Source organism: Pagrus pagrus, assembly GCF_965226575.1.
Source record: "Pagrus pagrus genome assembly, chromosome: 2".
In the NCBI taxonomy this organism is placed as follows: Eukaryota; Metazoa; Chordata; class Actinopteri; order Spariformes; family Sparidae; genus Pagrus; species Pagrus pagrus.
The window spans coordinates 28879514-28899789 of record NC_140186.1 but is presented as its reverse complement, the minus strand read 5'-3'; the positions used below and the strand labels follow the sequence as shown (position 1 = coordinate 28899789).

Here is a 20276-nt window from a genome sequence, read left to right as displayed (position 1 = left end):
TTTTCTTCCCCCCAATCCGTGGCATGCCTATGCTCCACAAATCTGTGTAATGTTTTGAGTAATGATATCATCATTGCTCTGGCTGACATCTTACACTGCCAGACAAGCAAGCAATACACAGGTGGTTGGAGAAATGGGTTCCACACCCGCACATACATCATCCTGATGAGGGTTCTGTGTGAAGGGGAGAGGGAGAAGGTGGATGAGAGCGAGGCAAATTGTTACGTTTAGCTGGACTCAGGTTTTTTTTTTTATTCGGATTTCTCATCTATTCTCTTCTTTCCTCTTCTCTTCTCCGTCCTTCAATCCCAGGAGTTTAGTATGACCCAAGGCTGAACTCGTAAATTACTATCACGTCTTCAACACACCAGGAACTAATTAAAAAAGAGAGAGAAAAATAGAAAATGTGAGAAGGAGAGCGTGCAGGGGGAAACTGGAGGGGAGGACATTGCATATTTTCGGCCTTTCTCGCGCATGGGGATTCACTGTAAATGCATGAGCTACTGTACACTGCCAACAAGAGAGGCAGGGAGGTTTTTGGAGTTGAAAGAGAAAGAAGTATTGGTTTGGCATGAAAGAGGAGAAAACAATTAAAAAAGCACGAGCGAGAAACGAGAAAACAAACTTTGTCGTTCTCGCTTCGGCGTCTCCGAAAAGATGAGTGTTATTGTTTGTCAGCGCCGTCGAACTTGCATTTCATCAGCGTGTCGTTTTGTTCCACCAATCCTCTCTTACAAGGGAAGGTGTCGCTTCTCTTAAACGGTAGGAATTTCATTTTCCAAAAAACAAAACGGCTCAAATTGAGAATGGCGGCGACACAAGAACAAAATCAGGAGATTCAAAAGGAGGAGAGAAACTAAAGCAAGGCAAGAATGAGGGAGAGGCAGAGATGCCTGCATTAAAACCTCCCTATCCTGAGTGCACATTTGTTCTTGGTGGTTTTTTAATTGCGTTGCCTTGACAACCAGAACAATGCTGAAAGGCTCTTTCACTCCGATGCCGGCTGAAAATGATTTTCTCCATCATGCATTTAGCAAGCAATTAGTGAGACAGACAAGGAATTTAGCTTAATCCCGGTGTATCATTCCTGCTTTCAGAAAATGGAGGGGGTAGATGTGGGTGGGGGAGTGGAGGGCTGGAGAGTGGAGAGGAATTTTAATGCAAAATATAAAGCAGGGCAGGAAAAGAGGAAGAAGGAGTCAAATAAAGTTGAAAGGCAGAAAAAGAGAGACAGACAGAGGAGAAACGGACGGGCGCGACTGGGAGGAAAAATCAAAGAATGCCTTTTCTTACAGTAGATGTGTGAGGGTGTGTGTGTGTATGAATATACGCCACACGAGTATATTCATCACACTCAGTGAGACGGGTCTGTTTTTTTCCACCTCAGGCTTCAGAGTGGCTCTCTGTCTTTGTTACCACACGGTTCCCGTAGAGCGATCATCACACCATATTTCTTTGTTAAGCCTCCGAAAAACAACAGGTCCTGTCAGAAAATTAGGAGAGAAAAAGTAAAGCGTGACACATGACGAGCCGCGGAAGGACACGGAGTCAGAAAAACGCACGCCCGTAACACAGCGTGTACGCGTGGAAGGCAGGTGAATGCGGGGGCGCCTGTCGGAATAATTTGTGCAGTTTGGATGGAGGGATGCTGCCATCACAAAAACATGATCATGTCTGATTGGCTCTCTCGGGGGAGATTGCAGCGGGGGTCAATGCCGTGCCCCGCTCAGTGTTCCAAGTAAAGGATACAAAAAAAAAAGAAAAGTAATTTCAAGTTTGGCTGAAGTAGTTTTCCAATGTTTATTTTGTTGAACACATTTTTGATGTGAAGAGTTGCTAAAATACTCCATCTGCAACCACATTCATTTCTTTTTCTCCTTTTTCTTCTACAAATAAACAGAACAGTTTGTGCGAGCAGTGCTACATCTGGCAATGTTGTCGAGAATATTTCTTCATCCAGCTTAATGCAGGGTGATATTCATTATTATCGTAATTTTATGTTTAGTTTTTGGTAACAGCTACACTCCTCCAAGGATGATTTTTGCAATGTTTTTTTCATTCCGTCAACCCATAACAGCTCTTAGTTTGCTCAAAATGAATCATATTTTCAGCAAATTAATTCTGTCAAGGCAACATCCGCACCTCTCCTCCTTCTCCTTCTGTTTGTCTTCCTTATGCCCTGATGGCACTGACTAGAACTAAGCAGGGACCTCATGGGATTTAAGAATTTACCACCCATGTCTCTGTTTAGTGTGGCGCAGTGCCCAGAATAAACATAGTCTCCGTTTCACTCATTTACTGACCAAATCCTGAGGATTATCTCGATTGTAATGGGTCTCCGTGCTGAGTAGCTGGATGAGCCTCTCCAATGTGCAGGCAAAATGCTCTCATTAATAATTTCCACTGCAGCCAACTCACTCTTGACCTGGAGGGAAGAGGAAATTACAGAAGAAAACAAGGAACGGTGGATGGCAAATTGCACAGAAATAGTACTAATTTACTGCAGGTACAGACATGTCAGTTTGCGGTTATTACAATCCATTCAAACAAGGCTTTAATCTCCCTGTGTTTCAAGTCCAGTCATGCCTCACCTGTCCACTTGATGTCCTCAGCGATGTCTCCTGCACACCTGCTCCTCATCTGCGAACCACCCCTCTCCACGCTATTTCGCACTCAGCTGCACCTCATTGGCTCATCAAGCAGCCCGTTTGCGGTACTTTGCCACATTTAACCCACAGACCTGGAGCCAGGCCGTTTTAGCTGCTTAAGATGCCTTATTATCTTGCCTGGTTTCTACCCTGTTGCTTTGTTTACCTGCCAATTTTATTGGCTACTGCTTCCTTAATTATACCCTTTGTGGTCTGCATGCTTGCTTGCTTGACCACTAAGTAAAGTAAAAACTATGAACTGTGAACAACTGTGTCTGATATAATGAGGAAAATGGGTTGATATCTAGTAACTGGCTCGAAACAATGGTTGCAATACAAATTAGGGCTGTATTAAATGAGCAGTAGAGACAGAAACTGGTACATGGATACAAGCTGTGTGGATCTTCTGTGTTGTGCTGGAAGTTAGTCATCAGTTGACGTTAGCAAGCTCCATTTCTTAACTAACTTTAGCTACTGTTGCTCTCTGGTAATGCAGCAGAGAGAGGCGCTGAGAAGAGCCACATTTGAGAACAACCCAGTTGCCAGGATATGATATTAGCAATTAGCGTTTAGCATTTCTCTTAACATGGCATATCACGTTCCCATTATAGGCATATTAGCCACCTTTGGGTGGTCTCGTCAATACAGGCCAACAGGGCAAGGACGGCCGGAGTTTGAGTCTCACCTGAGGACATTTCCAGCCGTTTTTGTAGCAAGTCGGACCATCTCCATCCGTGATCGTGGCGATCAAAACAGACATTTTAAGTCAAACAATGATTTTTCTTTGCAAAACACAGAAACTGAAACAACATGAAGTTTTTCGCAAATATCTGTCAGAATAATGTAGAAAAAAATTAACTCCTAAATCATATATATTTGATTCTGTTCTATTTTTGTATTTGGATCAAAAACTGCATTTGGTTCAGTTTTGTATCAGTGATGCTCCACTGGTTGAGATTCTGATGCATTACTTGACATTAAAGTCACTCTCCTACAATTCATCTGCCATTACAATAAAGTATAATGTGGCCCCAGAGCTTCCTCAGCAGTCAGCCTCTTAATCATACTGTAGCTCCATACTGTACCTCTGACAGCAGGCACATGGTTATGTTGATATAGTGTCACGATGGAACGGCCCCCAAGATGTGCAGCTTCTGTATTACTGTAATCTAATTTGGGTCTCCACCTCAAAGGCTACATTACAGATCCTGATAGGTTAATCATGTTTTAAAGCTGATGGTTAGTGTACTGTGTTTATAAGACGTGACTGGGATGTGGCTTGTGAGTTTGAGTCCATACAACCTGAATGACACATAATCTCCACAGTTTTATACAGTTACTGTATAGAGCACTGTAGTAATGAGTCCTCAAACCCAGAAATTGGTTAGCAATGGGTTTTTTGATTGGATTTTCCAGGAGGCAACTGCCATTCTGACATTAGGCCCTAATTGTCGGAATGGCAACACTTAAACCTTTAATGAAACATCCCATCATTCCAACATTTTTTGCCTCCTAAGGACGGAATGGTGGTATTTATTTCTTTTTTAAATGTCTTGCCATTCCGACACATCTTTTAAAAGGGTTAGGGTTAGGGTTATGGGTTGCGGATTATGGTGAAACTTTGTCGGAATGCTGGGACGTTCGCATGTCGGAATAGTGATATGTCGGAATGGTGACATGTTGGAATGGCGGTATGTCGGACTTTTGGGATGTCGGAATTTTGGGATGTCGGAATGCCAGCATGTAACCGGGTTTTCCATTAAATGCTTAAAATAAGGTCTTTGGTTACCACATACAGTATATATTTACACATTTTGTTCTACAACATAAGAGATATCATTAAATGTCCCTCAGTTTAATTACAAAGTGCGTATGTGCCTTTAAAAGTGCAGTTGCTAAAAAGTGGCTAAATTATAAGATAGAACACTGAGATTCACTCTTCCGTCTTTACAGGTGGACTTCAGCTACAAACTATTCAAACTTTACAACATATCGACTGATCAATATATAGAAAACGTGTATATTAATTGCGTAGTAAGACACTTAGTGGTGGTGACATTTAAGTCAAGTGACCCCAGTGTACTCTGTTTACAGCCTAACATTGGCTTTTCCCATAGCTTTTTGCTGAGGGAGCCAGGGCGATGCTAGTTTTTGTTCACTGCCCATTGCTTTATACATACGGCTTATATTCGCCAATGTCTTATGATCCTTCTGATACATTCATAAAAATTAATAATGCTTTGGCCAACAGTATGTGTGTGTGTGTGTGTGTGTGTGTGTGGTTTCTGTCATAACGTAGGCCACATTTTGGGAGAAATTTCACACATCACACCATTTAATTGGGGATGTCTTGTATAACTGGGGACACATGTGGTGTATTTCATTTGATCCCAGTGCAGTTGCATAGACCGCAATGTAGAATGGCTTCTTTCCTAATTGGGGTTAGGTTATTGTGTGTGTGTGTGTGTGTGTGTGTGTGTGTGTGTGTGTGCTGGGAGATTTCAGAGGAGAAACGCTTCATGGGAAGGTGTATGCAATCAGCTTTATCTCTTACATTTACAAAGATCAAAAAAAGTCCTGACCTAATTTTGACTCTTTTAACCCTAATAAGCTTCTTCACCCACCACTGCATCAAGTGTATCCAGACATATCCTGTCTCTGCTCGGTGGAAGTTGTTTTTTTAGACCAAAATGAAGCAGAGAATGTGTCATCATGAAAAAAAAATTGTAAATATGTTCATAAAAATAACAATTGCAAGAGTACTTTCTGTTCAGTGACACAGCAGAAGGCTTCATCGCACCCCGACTGTGTACACAACAGACACGCGCGCATATGCTCATGCGCAAATGCCTAATACCCCAAACAAACAACACAGACACACACACAGAGACAGACAATAAACTGACCAACTGTCCCGCTGTCTATTTAGCAGTGTTGGGTTTTGTCCACTGTAAAAGAGGAGATTGCTCAGGCCAGTCGGCAGGACAAAAGGCAACAGAAGTCGGGGAGGTGGGCAGTCGGAGTGATGTGTTCTGCTAATAATGGGGAGGAGGGTGCTGGCATTCACCCTCATGGACCAGGGCCACGGAAACAGATGTGAAGGAGGGAGCGGTGCCGGTGGTGGTGGTGGTGTGTGGGAGCAGAGAGCTGGGACTGAGAGTGATTTGGTGGCAGTGAAAGGCCCAGAAGATAAGAATTAGAAGGCAATAGGACAGAAAATAGATGATAGTCAAGCAGAGATATGGAAAGGTAATGCGGGCCAGAGAAGGGGGAATGATAGTCACAGCTGCTGAGCAGACAAAAAAGGCGAGAAAGTAGGAAGAGTTTGCAGGAAAAAAAAAAAAAAAAGAACCAGCTAATGCATTAGCGTCGTCGAAAACATAACGGTGGGGGTTTAAGCCGAGACGCAGAGGGAACTGGGCTGAGTGAGAAAGAGGAAGCAAAGAGCAGCAGAGCCTGTGAACCTGAAAGGGCTCTTTGTTTCCCATCGCGCTCTGTTATGACGCCAGAGTCGAAACCATTCATTCTAAATGGCACTAGCCGCTAAACACACACACACACACACACACACACACACACACACACACACACACACACACACAAACACACACACCTACCGTAGATGACAGAGCACAATCACACCTCTCTCCCGTTCTCCCTGTTCTCTCATCTCTCAGCTCATCTTGTACCACTTTCAAACACACTCCCCCAGCCACTGCCAAGTCACACACACACACACACACACACACACACACACACACACATATAATCAGCAGATAGCTCTCTTGGTGTGGTGAATATGCCTCCTCGTAGCCTTATCTATCTTATGCAACGCTGTGTAATAGTGTGACCATTATGGAGCAACCGTGGTGACGGCTGCACTGGGTTAGTGGGAGCAAAACTGGCAGCGATCCCTAACGTCTCCATCGCTTTGGCTTGGCCTATTTTCTCTCCTTTGTACTCCATGCTGTCTCACAGTCCTTTAGCCGCTCGCCGTCATTAAAGACAGAGGCTCTTACATGTATACTTGCTATTACTGAAGTCGGAGGCACTTATCAGGAACAGAGTTTTACTTCATTTACATGAGAGGCACTTTATAAGCAGCGCTTTTTTTGTCGGCGGTTGCTTATCGGCATTTATCTGCATAGGATTAGAGTGACGCAAACTGTGGGATCAGAACTGTTGCTGTCATTAAGAGCACGCTCGCGCAATACCATGCAAAGCCGGCGAGGATGTTAAAAAAAGGGGGCTTTTTTTGACACATAAGCAGCAGCACGTTCACAGGGAAGAACTTCAGAAACAATAAGAGGATAGTTCATAACACTTCCTGACCTGCTACCTCACTGTGTGCTCCCTGCTTTTGCTGTCAGATGCGGTTAATGAGAATCTCTCGGCTCCCATAGACCGGTGTTCCTATGGAGAACAGCCTGCTGGGATACATACACAGCCGTGCGTGGACGCACACACGGGCGTTCACATAAGGACCCCGAGAGCCTTGTCATCACACAGAGAGGGACCTGCTGGCCTATTGTAGATCCCCGTGGCACTGGGATCACCTCCTATCCCCCGCAAACACACAGCACACTGCGGGTAACTCAAAGCCAGGAAAACACACACACACGCACACACACCGAGAAACGCATCCTAAGCCTTTGTGAGCACACATTTTTTGCTTATTTCACATGTGCTTTTCTCTTCAGCTCTCATTTTTAATCACACTTCTGCCCCCCCACCCAACCCTTTTCTCCATCTACCCCCTGTCTCTTTCATTTTCTCTCTCTCTCTCCTAATCCCCCCTAACATCCATCTTGCTAATGCCCCCATCATCCAAACACCAGCACCCCTCCTCTTTCTGTCACCGACCCCCCTCCCTCCGGAGACGACTTCTCCACGGCTTCTGCTCTCCCATTCAGCCTGCCTTGTCCCCATGTATTCATAGAGATCCCTGATGGAGTGGGGAGTCTTTGTCAGCGGGTCAGCCTCCAATAACCCCCCTCTGACCCACCGGTCTACTCTCACACACACGCATTTGCACACACACACACACCGGGCCCTTCTCACTTGCCATATGGCATGGGCAATGAAGGGCCAACAAAAGAGAGCTAAAGAGGTGTCAGGGAGCTTTTTATGTGTGTGTGCGCTGCATCAAAAGAAGGCTGAGCAGGCAGACATGGGGCAAGGTCCAATAGATGAAATTGATTTCTGTTTTTTTGGACGCAGAGAAGAGAGGGAGGGGACTTTCCGCCTTTTCTTCCGCCGTCAAACTCATTGGCTCAATGAAGAGTAATGAGGGGAGGCCCTGATTGGAGCACAATGGGGGCACACTTGATGGAGTGTTGAGCAATGCAGATCTGTCTCCATCACCTGAGTGGGTTTGTTGTTATGACAACAATATCATCATCGTCATCGTCACTGTGTCATCATCGCCGTTACAATTCTCTGCATCAGAGTGTCGTCATTGACGTCTTCTTCTTCGGTCCTCATTCTTACAGTTGGGTGTGACTGTGGCAACAGTCGCCATCTTTTCTTCAAAGTCGGAGCTTTTCCATTTTATTACAACTTGAGTCTGCTTTTTGGCCATCCTTTCGATGGGTGATGGTTACACTGTACCAACCAAGTTATTTGCTGAGATCTTGGAATAAGGTGAGAACTGCTCAAAAGAAGTGTGAGAGGGCAAGCAACACAAGCAGTCTCAGTTTCATCTTGGTGGTTTAGATCATCTGGCTGAACTGCTTGATCATCTGATCTGACAGATAGAAATGATGTTCAATCTTTCCAAAATAAGACCCAAGTGATCAAACAGAATTATCCTTCCAAAGCCCAATTTGCAGGATAGTTGACTGTTGAGTCAACGTGTTGGTAAAGCACTGGTATTTGACAAGTTGGGAATGAGATTCCACAAATGACTATCTTACCAATTGGACCTTTAAGCCAGTGGCTCCCCCAAAGTGGTTGTAGCAGTGCCTTAGGGACATGATTTGTGTACTGTACATCTTTACTAGTGTTTCATCACATAATAAAGGCATCATTTAGATTAACTACATTTCCAATTGTGTTTTAAACAAATAAATGAAGGAACAAACATTAAATCAAAGTATTAAAAAACTAGGAAGGGTACTTAACTGATTAAGCATTGGAGTCCTATATCATTGTTGGACTCATGGGAAACAGTTCGACAGTCAGGTCAAATTCCAACGCCAAGTATTTGTCAACTTTTACAGAGGAGCAATAGAAAGCGTCCTGACTGGAACCATCACAAACTGGCATGGTTCATCACAGCCCAGGACAGGAAGGCTTTACAGCAGGTGATTAAAGCCGCCTAGAACATCACTGGTACCCATTCACAGAGCATCAGTGACATGGGTGAAGTGGGATGTCTGCACAGAGCCCAAAAGGATACGAAAAGACAACACCCACCCAAGCTAGTCACAGACACCTGGCAAAAGATACAGCAGTATCTGCTGCCATACCACCAGACTACAGAGCAGCTTCTTTCTTCAGGCTGTGAGACTGAACTTATCTTCTACACTCTTGTGTAGCATAGAGGGGCTACAATGTGCATTTCTTTGCAAAACCCTGTGTTGTAGAATGAAAAATAAATGAATCTTAGACCTTATAAGATTCAAGCGGTTGGCAGTAGCAGCTAATAGCCTCGAGCGCAGAGATCAGGAGTGAGCTACAGGTCCTCATTAAACACCTCTAGCCTCGAAACACTTTTCATCTTCATTCTTGTAGTCTTGAGCCCTAACCAACCGACATCACTTAAGGAAATGTTTTAGACTTCTACAGCACCTAGATGGTAGACACACACCTGCTGATTGAGCCAGAAATATATGTATGACATATGGAGCTGAGCTCCCCAAGCAGCTCCCCTTTTAAATATGCAGTTGTGCGGCAGCTACGACTGGTGATGACAGCTCACAGTCGCTGGTTGTCATAGTAATGCAACACGCTTTCCGGCACCCAGAGATTTCCAGATGCAGGGCAGCAAGAAATAACAGCCAGTTAGAGCAGCGGTGTAAAGACTTGTCATTGTAAGCAGTTCAAACAGACGCTGATTCATTTCAGCCCCCGACAGACAAGTTATATGAAATCATAAGGAGGTTGTGACTTGGGTTTAGCTTGTCATTGTTAGGGCAAGCTAGCTGTGCAATGCTTGAATGCCTCATCTGCAGGAAAATCCGCCAGATAGGTTCGAGAAACATCTCAAGTTAGGTGCCCATTAGCTCAGTTGGTAGAGTGGGCAACCCGTGTACAGAGGCTCTGTCCATGTCACCCCGCCCCCCTCTCATCCTGTTATCTCTGAAGCTGTCCTATCAACAAAGCCAAAGACCAAAAAAAAATATCTCAAGCGAAAAATAACTAATTTTACTTTTGAGCAGAACAAAATAAATCAATTCTACCAACTAGCATACCAAACTTTTATTCATTCTTTAGTTTAATCTCAATATTTATCTGCATTTCTGCATGGCAACACAGCCTAAAACTGCTGCACTGAGGGGTGCCAAGAAAAAGGAGTCACTATAAAGGGCGCTGTGGTTTAAAAAAGTTAGAGAATCACTTCTTTAAGTCATAGCTTTCCTCTGTCCTCTGGAGAGTCAGTGTTTGTGCTTTGCTGCTTAGATAAGCCAAGTAAGAAAAACCTGCCTGCACACCACCTACAGGGAAAGGAAAGTGCGTATGTGTGTGTGTCCTCACATATCTGCGTGTCCACAGCGGGGTGAGCCTCATGCCCTATTTGAGTCAGGCCTGATATGATCAGACGTCAGATCGTGAGCTCCTCGTCTCTCTCTCTGGCCCTTGGCGTTCCTGCTCGGAGGTGAGAAAAGGTCTAAACGCTGACATGGTGCAACATTGCCTTTGATACCCCGACGCCACCGAGATACAGATCCGCTGGAAACAAGCCTCCACATATCCAGCTGTTGAAACTCAGACATCTGGTGATATCACAGTGAAAGAGGATGAGGACTGTTGCTTCACAAAAGGAGGGAGGGAGGTCAAGTGGGCTCCTACAGCCGTTCTCAATGGCATTGCTCTGAAAGGTACATACATATATGAAAGGCATGCTTGTGTGTCATTATTCTGAAGAGACAAGTAGCACATGCCGGCTGTTTCGCAAGGTCAACGCCATACACCTTTTGAAAACTTTCATTGAAAATGACCACTTTTCAATCAGAACATTTTTTATCTTTACCTGCAGATGCAAAATAAAGTACTTTGAAATATTAAAGCAGACACTTTATCTCCTCAGCTATCGTCCTCATCTTCTAACATCTATGAACTCCAGACATACCAATCCCATTATTACACAGATTTGCCATCAATGCAGATCTCTCTTGCACTTCTCCCCCTGCAACAGAGAGCTGCGGGTGAACACGGCAGCTGAACACAAGATCCTGATGTGCCTCCTCGTGCAAACAGATGAAGCGGGTGGGATAATTATCCACAGGGTGTACACTTAGTAACAGATGCAGCGCTCTAATCATAGCAATGTGGCAACTTTGATGCCAACACACCGGTTTAAAGGAGACCTATCGTGCTTTTTCGTATTTTTTTTCTCCCCCTCCTTCTGTGTTTTATACATGTTGTCATGCCTGTAAGAGATCTTGAAAATTCGAAAAAGGTCAAAGTCCACACCAGCAGAAGCTCCCCTCTCCCACAGAAAACCCTGCTCCTGAAACGCCTCGCAAGTAGTCTCGCCTTTAATACAGAGTCACACATGCCCATGATTTATGACTAGCGACTAGTGTGGCACATACGAATTGTTTTAGCACAGCTGCTGTGTGTTGTTAGCGGTGCTGCTGGCTCAGGCATGTTTGAGCTGACCAATCAGAGGAGACAGGAGTTGAAACAGAGCGTTTCAGACAGAGGGGGAATACACCGCTGCTGCACTGGTTAGTATGAGAATGTTTGTTGAGCACTAAAGCATGTAAACCTTTTCTAGTAGTAACCTCAAATAAACTTATGAACCAGGATATGAGCATATGTCTCCTTAAAATAAACAGAGGCTTTCAGCAATTACCACATGTCTACGATGCCCTCAGCAGTCGGAAGGTGAGCAACGAGTCCAGACAGAAACACTAGTTATTGGCATATGAGGAAAGTCCCAAATCCAGATAAAGCTATGGACAAAATAGGCAGTGCTTTTATTGATATAGTGCTTATAATATAATGCATTTTCATGGCGGCTCATTTGATTAGCTGCTGGTGACGCAAATGCAGGATTTGAAACGGTGAGTGTGAGGAAATGTTAGCTTTTTGCAGCAGCACAACAACACCAGGGGAAAAAAAAAAGAAAGAAAACAGGAAGAAAGAAATCGCATTATTCAAGAGGAGCGGCAGACTTCAGATCAGCTCCATCCCCTTAGATACCCACTGCAGGGATTTCTCTTCCCATTTCTTATACATTTCCCACACATTATACTATTTAACTCAAAACATTTCTTGTGAATCCTGAACGGTCTGTGATTAAGACGCAGTTTCACTCCCACACTTAATTTCAAAGCACTCAAGTTAAAACAATAAAAAGGATAAATTAGACTCCATACGACTTGTTTCACACTTCCTGTGTGCAAATTCCTCCTCTTTCATTCCCTTTTCCCCCTCTCACTTAATTTAAACAATCCTCCTCCTCAGAGGGATCCATTTCCGCTTCCACACACGTGCGACTCTCTCAGAAGAGCCGGATAATTGTTGGCACTTTGTACTGAAAGAGAGCGTCTTGACTGTTTAGGATTCCGCCGCCGTGACCTGCTCACGCACAGCGTAAAGACAGCGGCGCACACATACATGTGAACGCTCACATGGACACACACGAACCCACAAATCACAGGTCTCATTTAGTTCCCTTTCTGTGTTTTAATTAGAGCCGAGGCAGGCTAATCACCTCCTTAGTAGACAGCATCGCTAATGAGACAGAGAGGGAGGAGCTGAGCGAGAGAGAGAGGGAGGAGAGAGAGGCGCATAATTGAGAGGAGCAAAGAAGAAGAGGGACGGCGGAGGAGAAAGTGGCGGGGAATAAAGAAACGAGACATGAGAGGTTGTTAGGAGTAAGTAGATTAGATGGAAGGAAGCGGGGAAGGAGGGGAGGGATGGATATGTGATACAAAGAGAGAAGAGGAATCAAAAATATAGAGAGTGAGGGAGAGGTGGGCGGGTGGATGAAATAAATGGGGGCCGTGGAGAAAATGAAGCTTGAGTTGACAACAAACGGATCGACTCAAAGAGAGAGACGGGGTCTGTGGAGACGCAGTCGGGGAGGGAGACGGACTTAGAGGACGCAAACACAAAACAAGAAAAGCAAAGGGAACTTCGAGAGAGTGGCGGGATAGCGAGAGAGAGGAGCCTGAGAGAAATAATGAGAGTCCCTTACCTCCCACAAAGCCAGCCATGTCTAGGCCCCAGCTCCCCTCCTCTCTCTCCTCCCCCTCCCTGCCTCCCTCTCTGTGGCTGCTCCTTTCATGCTGTCACCCCGTGAGTGTCTGAATAGCCTTTTATTATTCAACAGTCTGGGCAGGTCGCGGGGTCATCGCACGGCCCACCACCCTGCCACCAGCAAACATCCACACGCACCCCCTCAGACGTGACCCCCGCTCGCATCCTCGTGCACCGAAAGAGAAGCAGTTTGCGGCCGCAAATAACACACTCGAAAGAAACGACCAAACGGGCGTCCAAAAAGCTACACTTACTTTCAAGCTCGCCTAGTTGACAACGTGTGACAGTCCCTGATGCATTCATTATAACACTTGTCCACCCCTTGTTAGCCTGCCCTATCTATCTTCCCAATGCATCTGCAGCGCTGGGAGCTAGCTACCCTGGCATTTTCCGAGCGCGTGCTCATGTGGCGGCGCATGTGTGAAGGTATATGTCTGTTTGTGTGTGACAGGAGGAAAACAGAGATAACAGTAGCCCGGTGGTATCTGCTCCATCTTATCTGCTACACAGCCAGAAGCAGGTATACAAGCTAATTGGAAAGTGCCAGACGCACAGAAGACTGGTGAAACACACGCTCACCTTTTCCCAGCGAGCGAAGGCAGACGAGAGAATTGGCAGCCGGGAGAGAGAATAAGAGAAACGGGGAGGACACAACTGACGGGAGGGAGAGGCAAAAATGATACGGCGAAAACGAGACAAAAGGGGGAAGAAGAAGGAGAAGCGGAGGGAGGAGTGACAGAACAAGAGGAAGAGATAGAGATGGAGATAAGAGACGGGAGGGGAAATTGTAGAGCTCATAGATAGGATATCAACAAGACGTATGGTAACTAAGGCGCAGTTCACTTGTGAAATAGCACAGGTATTGTGCCTATTCTGTCTGCGGCTGTACTGTCAGCACTGAGCACATGCGGGGAAAATAGGAAAACAAATAGCATCTCCGGCATAACTCTACAGTACGAGGCTCTTTCCACACCACTTGGTAATGAGTCACTCCGTCAAATCCTCTCTCAAATGTCAGGCACGACGTATTTACAATGCCACATCTCGTCCCGTATACTTTCCCTGTGATGTGTTTGCAGTGGATGTCTCAGCCTGTCCAAAGAAAATAGCATATATCACACTGTAGAGCGGCCCAGGCAAACCCACACATCAGGGTGTGACTAACTCGGCTTCAGCTGCTACCCATTTGTCATCTCTGGCTCATGTATTGTCCTGGACCAAACAAGTAGGTATGTATTTTCAGATTACGGTTATTATCAAAGGTCTAGTGTAGGATTTAGGTGGATCTGTTGGCAGAAATGGAATCTAATAGTTCTTTCTTATTGTATAATCACCTGAAACTGAGAATGGTTGTGTTTTTGCTACTTCAAAATGAGCCTCGTGTACGTACAGAGGGAGTTAGAAAGCAAACATGTTTCTACAGGAGCCCACAAGGGACCAAACAAAGACTGGCTCTAGAGAGGGCCTTTCGTGGAGGGTAAGGCAAAGTGTTTTCAGTCGGTTGCAATCTGGAACACAACCTCTAGCAGAGGATTCCAGTATAATTAGGCTGTTTTCACATCAGGTACGATTGTTTCGTACGGTGCCAGAGTAAGGGCCCGGGTCCCCGGTGTGAAAGCACCCATGAACTCGGCGTACCTCCAACAGGCGTCGCCATTGTGACTCGTGGGTTTCTGCTAACCGTGCACAAAACAAAGTGTATGAAGGTAAGCTGTGAGATCCCTGCTGCTTTCCAAATAATCAAACTCATTTCGATCACTGATGTGGCGTTCTAGTCGGTGATTTTCCTAGGATTTCCTAGTTTCGATCTCCAAATTCTGACCTCCCGAGCGTTCCAGGGCGAGTTCAACCAGGAGGACTGTCTTTTCGTTCACCTCTCCATTTAACCAACCAGATTTTGCCACTGACGCTATCAGCCAATCATGTCACTGCAGTCAAACTTGAAATGTGTTCTCCCTCTCTGCTGCTGTCAGCTGTCATTCCAGGCAATCGCGCGACCCTACTCCACCCCGTTCCTCCTCCGGGTTGAACTCCCCAGAATCGACTCCTCTTCGCATCGGATCTGCAGGATCTGTCTTCCTCCATCGCCGCCACCACCGGTGTCTAGACTCCATAATTTAGTTTAATTTAATTTAATTTAATTTAATTTAATCAACTTTAATCAACTGTGAAAGTTACATAAAGCCTCATTTTAGCATTTATGTGGGAAGTTCTTGCGAGTTAAGCTAACTTCAGGTGCAATAGAGTCGAGTCAGTTGGTACTTGTTTTCTTTTTAATGTGGAGCTTTATGATCTCTCCACAGCTGTTTGATATTTACCGAGGAGTGGGCTGACGAATAGTTTCTAACATTAACTTCTTCTGTGCTTTGTCTCCATTAAAGTACGTCTGCCTCCTTATCTTTTGTCAAAGTTGCAAGTGGCTATAAATTCATGGACGGGAACAGAACAATTCAATTGGACGTTGTTATTCTATGTGTATGTGTGTTTTTCAAATAAATTGAGCCACCTCCTGTCAAAATGGCTGTCACGTCCCTGCCTGGCATTATTCCACTAAAGGATTTTTTTTTTGGTTTTTTTTCGCAAGGCCTGTATTTTCCAATTCTCTGTCTCTCAATCACATGAGTCATTCTGGTGCATCTCCTCCAAATAAATCATCAGAACCCTGAGCCGGCACAAGGCTAGAAGCAGGTGAGAAGTTGTGATAATGGTTATTGATTAGCGCACTAGCACGCTGTGTCCTGTCTTGTTGTTATTACAGATGAAAGCCGGCGTCTCTCCGAGGCTGCTGCTGCTCACTGAAGAGGAATGTGTGGGAGAGAGATGTTAAATGTGAGGTAGCTATTGCTGTATATAAACGTAATCAGGCGTGAACAAAAGCTGGTGTTGATGATGATGCGGTGCATGTGGGAATTAATTTGGCTAATTATGATGGATGTTTGTTGAGTCGGTGTTAAAAAGAGAGAGAGCGGATTCGGAGGGCATGGTGATCAACAAAATGTGCTTGTATCTGTGTCAGTTTTTCTGGATTGTTATTGCAAATGTGATTGATTTTGACCTTACTTTGTCTCACCACAGTTTGTTTTGGTGCCTGCACTCTTGGAGATCTTTCCCTCCCCTCGTCTTCTGCCTTTGATGAGGCCCCCGGGAGCCGAGGTTTGTACTCCAGCAACATGTTTTTCATCCCGCCCCCCCCTCTTGTATCGGAGTTTGTCGAAACTAGAAAACCATGAGAGAGCCTCCTCGCCGTTTGCTGTTTATCTGGCACAGGAAAAGGCTCTGATGTGTATTAATTGCTTGTTAGCTGAGATGAGCCAATAATAACAGCCTAGGAGTGATGCAGACTTGACAAGACTTGTGCGATTATTAGCGACCGTGATGAACGTTTCACTTACGACCGTTCTTCTAAAAGGCAGAATACAAATGAATTTTAATGACTCAAAGTGCATTTTTCGTTGGCATTTCCCAAAATTAATGCTTACTTTGCAGTTCATTGAGTTTTCTGCTACACCCCTTATCATTTTGCATACAAAATTATACAATGTCTTGACATTTATTTGATCTTCCTCTTGTTTTTTTCCGCCTCGTAAACCCATTACGGTGTCAAACAGATTGGAGGTAATTGCTGTCCAGGTTAACGAGCACGGATGATGTAACAGTTAGGTTTGTAAATGACACGTTTTGAAGCGAAGTCGATCACGTCGAGTCTGTGATTCATATCTCTGTGTGACTGACTGACTGACAGTAATCACACAGCGATGTAGCGTGTACACTGATGTGAACGAACTACTAGGTGAGGTACTAAAACCGATCAACGCAGTGGTAGCCGCTTTAATTGTCAGGAGGACGAGGAGTTAAATTGCCGAAAATTGGGTGAAAATGTCATCCCTCAGCCCGTCCTTTCGTTCCATCCGTCCATCATCCCTCAGTCAACTTTGCCACATTTTCGTCCATTTCCCATTTCTCGTCTGTCTTCCCGCTCATCCGTTGCGAGCGTTCCCCCCCTCCCCTTCTCCCTCTGCAACTCGCTGCCTGCTGAGCCGATTGAACATTTGCTGCTCGCTGTTTGGATTCTGTCCCAAATCCCCTGCATAAACTTGAAACACCATGTTAAGCATTCCTCAATAGAGTCCAACAGCTTGTGAAATATGTGGCCAATTTGTTCATGTTTGTAACAAAGCGCTGCATCCCCGACAAAGAAATGATTGTCTAAATCCACTTTATCTCCCTACTTTGTGTAACCTTTCCCAAGGTCTTTTTTCTTCATCCCCCAGCCGAAGTGAACAGGAGCTCAGGTGTTGTATGACTAATGGATGCTCCACGCACACACGGGTACAGGGGAACGCGCGAATCGCACCTGAGCGCGCCGAAACATATTCAGGCATCCGCGCGCTCTCAAGGTTGTCTCGAATCAATCCGGAGTCCGCTGATTTATTAAGCAAAGGTGAGGAGTGATGAGGATGAGGATGAGGGGTGGGGAGAGGTTTTAATCATGAACATCTGAGGGGCCAGAGGGCACGCTGGAGAAGTCGCCGTGCATTTTTTTCTCTTTTGCTTCACTCCTACAGGTCTCCCTCCCACACATCCCTTCATTTCTCTTCTCTTAACGCTTTCAATTCCTTCTTTGTTTCCCCCCGTGTCTAATTCCACGCTCCCTTCTAACCTCCTTCACTACCTTTTAACTCCACCCTCCCTTTGAGCAGCCACTTTCTCCACTCCTTGACCCTCCCTCCCTCCCTCCCTCCTCCCTTCCACTTCTCCTCCTCTCCCATCCTCCCCTCCGTCCAGGCTTTTATCGAGCTCCAACATATTTCAACTCCTGCCTCCACCTTTCCACGCTCCCGTCGCTTCATCATCCCTCTCCCGCTTCTTTCCCTCGCTCCTTCAACCCTCTCCACTTTATCGTGGTCCATTCCTCCATTCCACAGCTGCCAGCTCTCAGAACCTCAGGAATCGTAAATCTGGTGGAACCCCAGGAAGTGGGTCACCGGGGGACACTTAAACATGTAACACTCTAGTGAGGGCCTAACCCCTTGACGGAAAATCGCCTCACGCATGCACGCGTACATGAACGCCACTTGAGCGCGCGCACACAGGCGGGTTTTATGGATGTCTGGGCTTTAAACAGAGCAGCCTAAGTATAGGTCTGTGTTATTACAGCTCTAATCAATCCAAGTTGTTAGGATTGGTGTTCAGGAGGAACAACGGGGGCTTTGTGTCACGCAGAACAGGCAGGCCTGGTTTGCTCCAAAATGAACCCACACCCATCAGTCTGGTGTGTGCCAGCAAGTCTCTGGAGCAAGTTAGTGTGCCTGAATGTGTGTGTGCTCCAGGGATCTCTGGTTCGAGTTAGGCTGCATGCTCTGCGGCTGATGTCGCTATTTGTTCTACTCCTTTAACACACTGCTACTTACCAGCTAACATTTCCTAATTCAAACAGGAGGGGAAAACTCTGCGGCACATGACCCCGACCTCATTACAAGTTCTTAATCAAAACCACACCGCCGAGAAGAAAGCACAACTTTGTCTGAGCATCAATCAGAAGAGATTTGCTCGCGGCCTTGATGCAAATGTCCCGATACTGTTCATGTGACGTGTTCAAAAAGGCAGCTGTCGCTGCCCGCTCAAAACGGATATCTCGGGGACGACGGCCGCCTCCGTGTGGGAAAAAAGCTTCGGCGCGTCCTTATTACCGACGTGACACACATGTTCTGTCAAAGGATTCGCGCCAAATGGGACCAATTCAGGTCGGATGCGGCGCGTCTCCGAGAGAGTTCCTTTTCTAAAACACTAATCTCTGAACCACAAATTAGCTGTCAGTCATCAGCTGTAGACCGACATCGTACGGAGGGAAAGGCAGTCCCCAACAAATCAACAACATGTCAATCAAACGCACAAACACGTGCTCACAGCCATCGACGCAAGGAGATACACACTCTTGATCACACACACACATACAGCGACTGGTGGGCGTGTCATTAGATGTGGTGGCATTTCCCCTTTTAGACTAATAAGACACAACTGTTTTTTCCATTAATTCAAGGTGACTCCTGCAGAACATTAGAGAATGGATATGAAGCTGAGGGCTCTCAAGTGCCTTCTTAATTAATATACATTTGCAATTTATATTGCCTCGCTGGATTGCAATATAATTTCATAAAGGCTCTCTTATCTCCAAAAAGAAACCATTTAAGAGTCAAGGAAATGTTTCTAAGCATCCAATTGACTCCCGCGCCTGCAAATGTTCGACCGTGTCTTGATAGGTTGAGGAGTTTAATGGCGCTGAGTCAACATCAAGTGAAAAGAACACTTTCCACTTTAGCAGGGGTCGTGGGATGACAATGAATGCAAGTCAGGATGCAGAGATTTTGGCACGCATTTGTGCAAAACATTTAAAAAATAGTGATAGTTGAGGGAGTAGTTTGACATTTGGGGGAATACACTTACTATTTGCTTTCTATTGAGAGACCAGTCGTGCACCTTTCCATTAGATAGGACGCTACAGTACAAGCAGGGGATGGTTAGCTTAGCTTGAAGACTGGGAGCAGAGGGAAACCGCTAGCCTGACTCTGTCCAAAGGTAACAAACCTGTCTACCAGCACCTCTGAGTGCTGATTCGCTTTCTTGTTGAGAGATAGATGAGAAGTCTGAGACCACTTTCACACCTGTACAATAAATATGAAGCTACAGCCAGTAGCTAGCTAGCTTAGCTTAACCCCTTTCACACAAAAAACCCACAAACATCCACTTACATCTGGCTTTTGTCTTAAATGTGTAAAGTGGTATTCAATCCTACATCAAGTGACTCTGCCATGGTCACGGGTGTTTTACGCCTCCTGCTGTGATCCCTGTGATGGAAACACAGAGGGTGAACACGCTAATTTTCGCCCCTTTTCAGGCGCAATTCTATGTTATGTTGTGTTGTGCGTTGAAGTTAGGGATGCCGGCTTGTTATTACTTTTCCATACATCTCTTTTCCAGCAGCGTTCAAACATTGTTGAGTTTGAAAGAGAGACTGAAGTAAAAGATATTTAAAAAGTACTCACCGTCACACCGCCGGTGGCTTCCTTGTGCAGCTCGCAACGGAGATGAGAAAGATGCGAGACGTCTCACTCCTTTGCAACGTCCGTCATCAGCGCTGGAAAAAAAACAATGTGTCTAATTCAGAATGTTTCTGATTCATTTATATATAAATAT

The 20276-nt window shown here is 45.3% G+C and overlaps 1 long non-coding RNA gene across 1 annotated transcript in view; it reads right to left on the bottom strand.

Moving 5' to 3' along the window:
- Positions 1–245: 245 nt before the first annotated feature.
- LOC311267115 overlaps positions 246–20276 on the bottom strand; it is a 37685-nt gene continuing 17654 nt past the window's right edge. Inside the window, exons 4-6 of the long non-coding RNA XR_014623793.1 lie at positions 20126–20217; positions 2304–2425; positions 246–374 (exon numbers count right to left, since the gene is read on the bottom strand). This is a non-coding gene — a long non-coding RNA (uncharacterized lncRNA). The remainder of the gene's footprint in view (positions 375–2303; positions 2426–20125; positions 20218–20276) is intronic.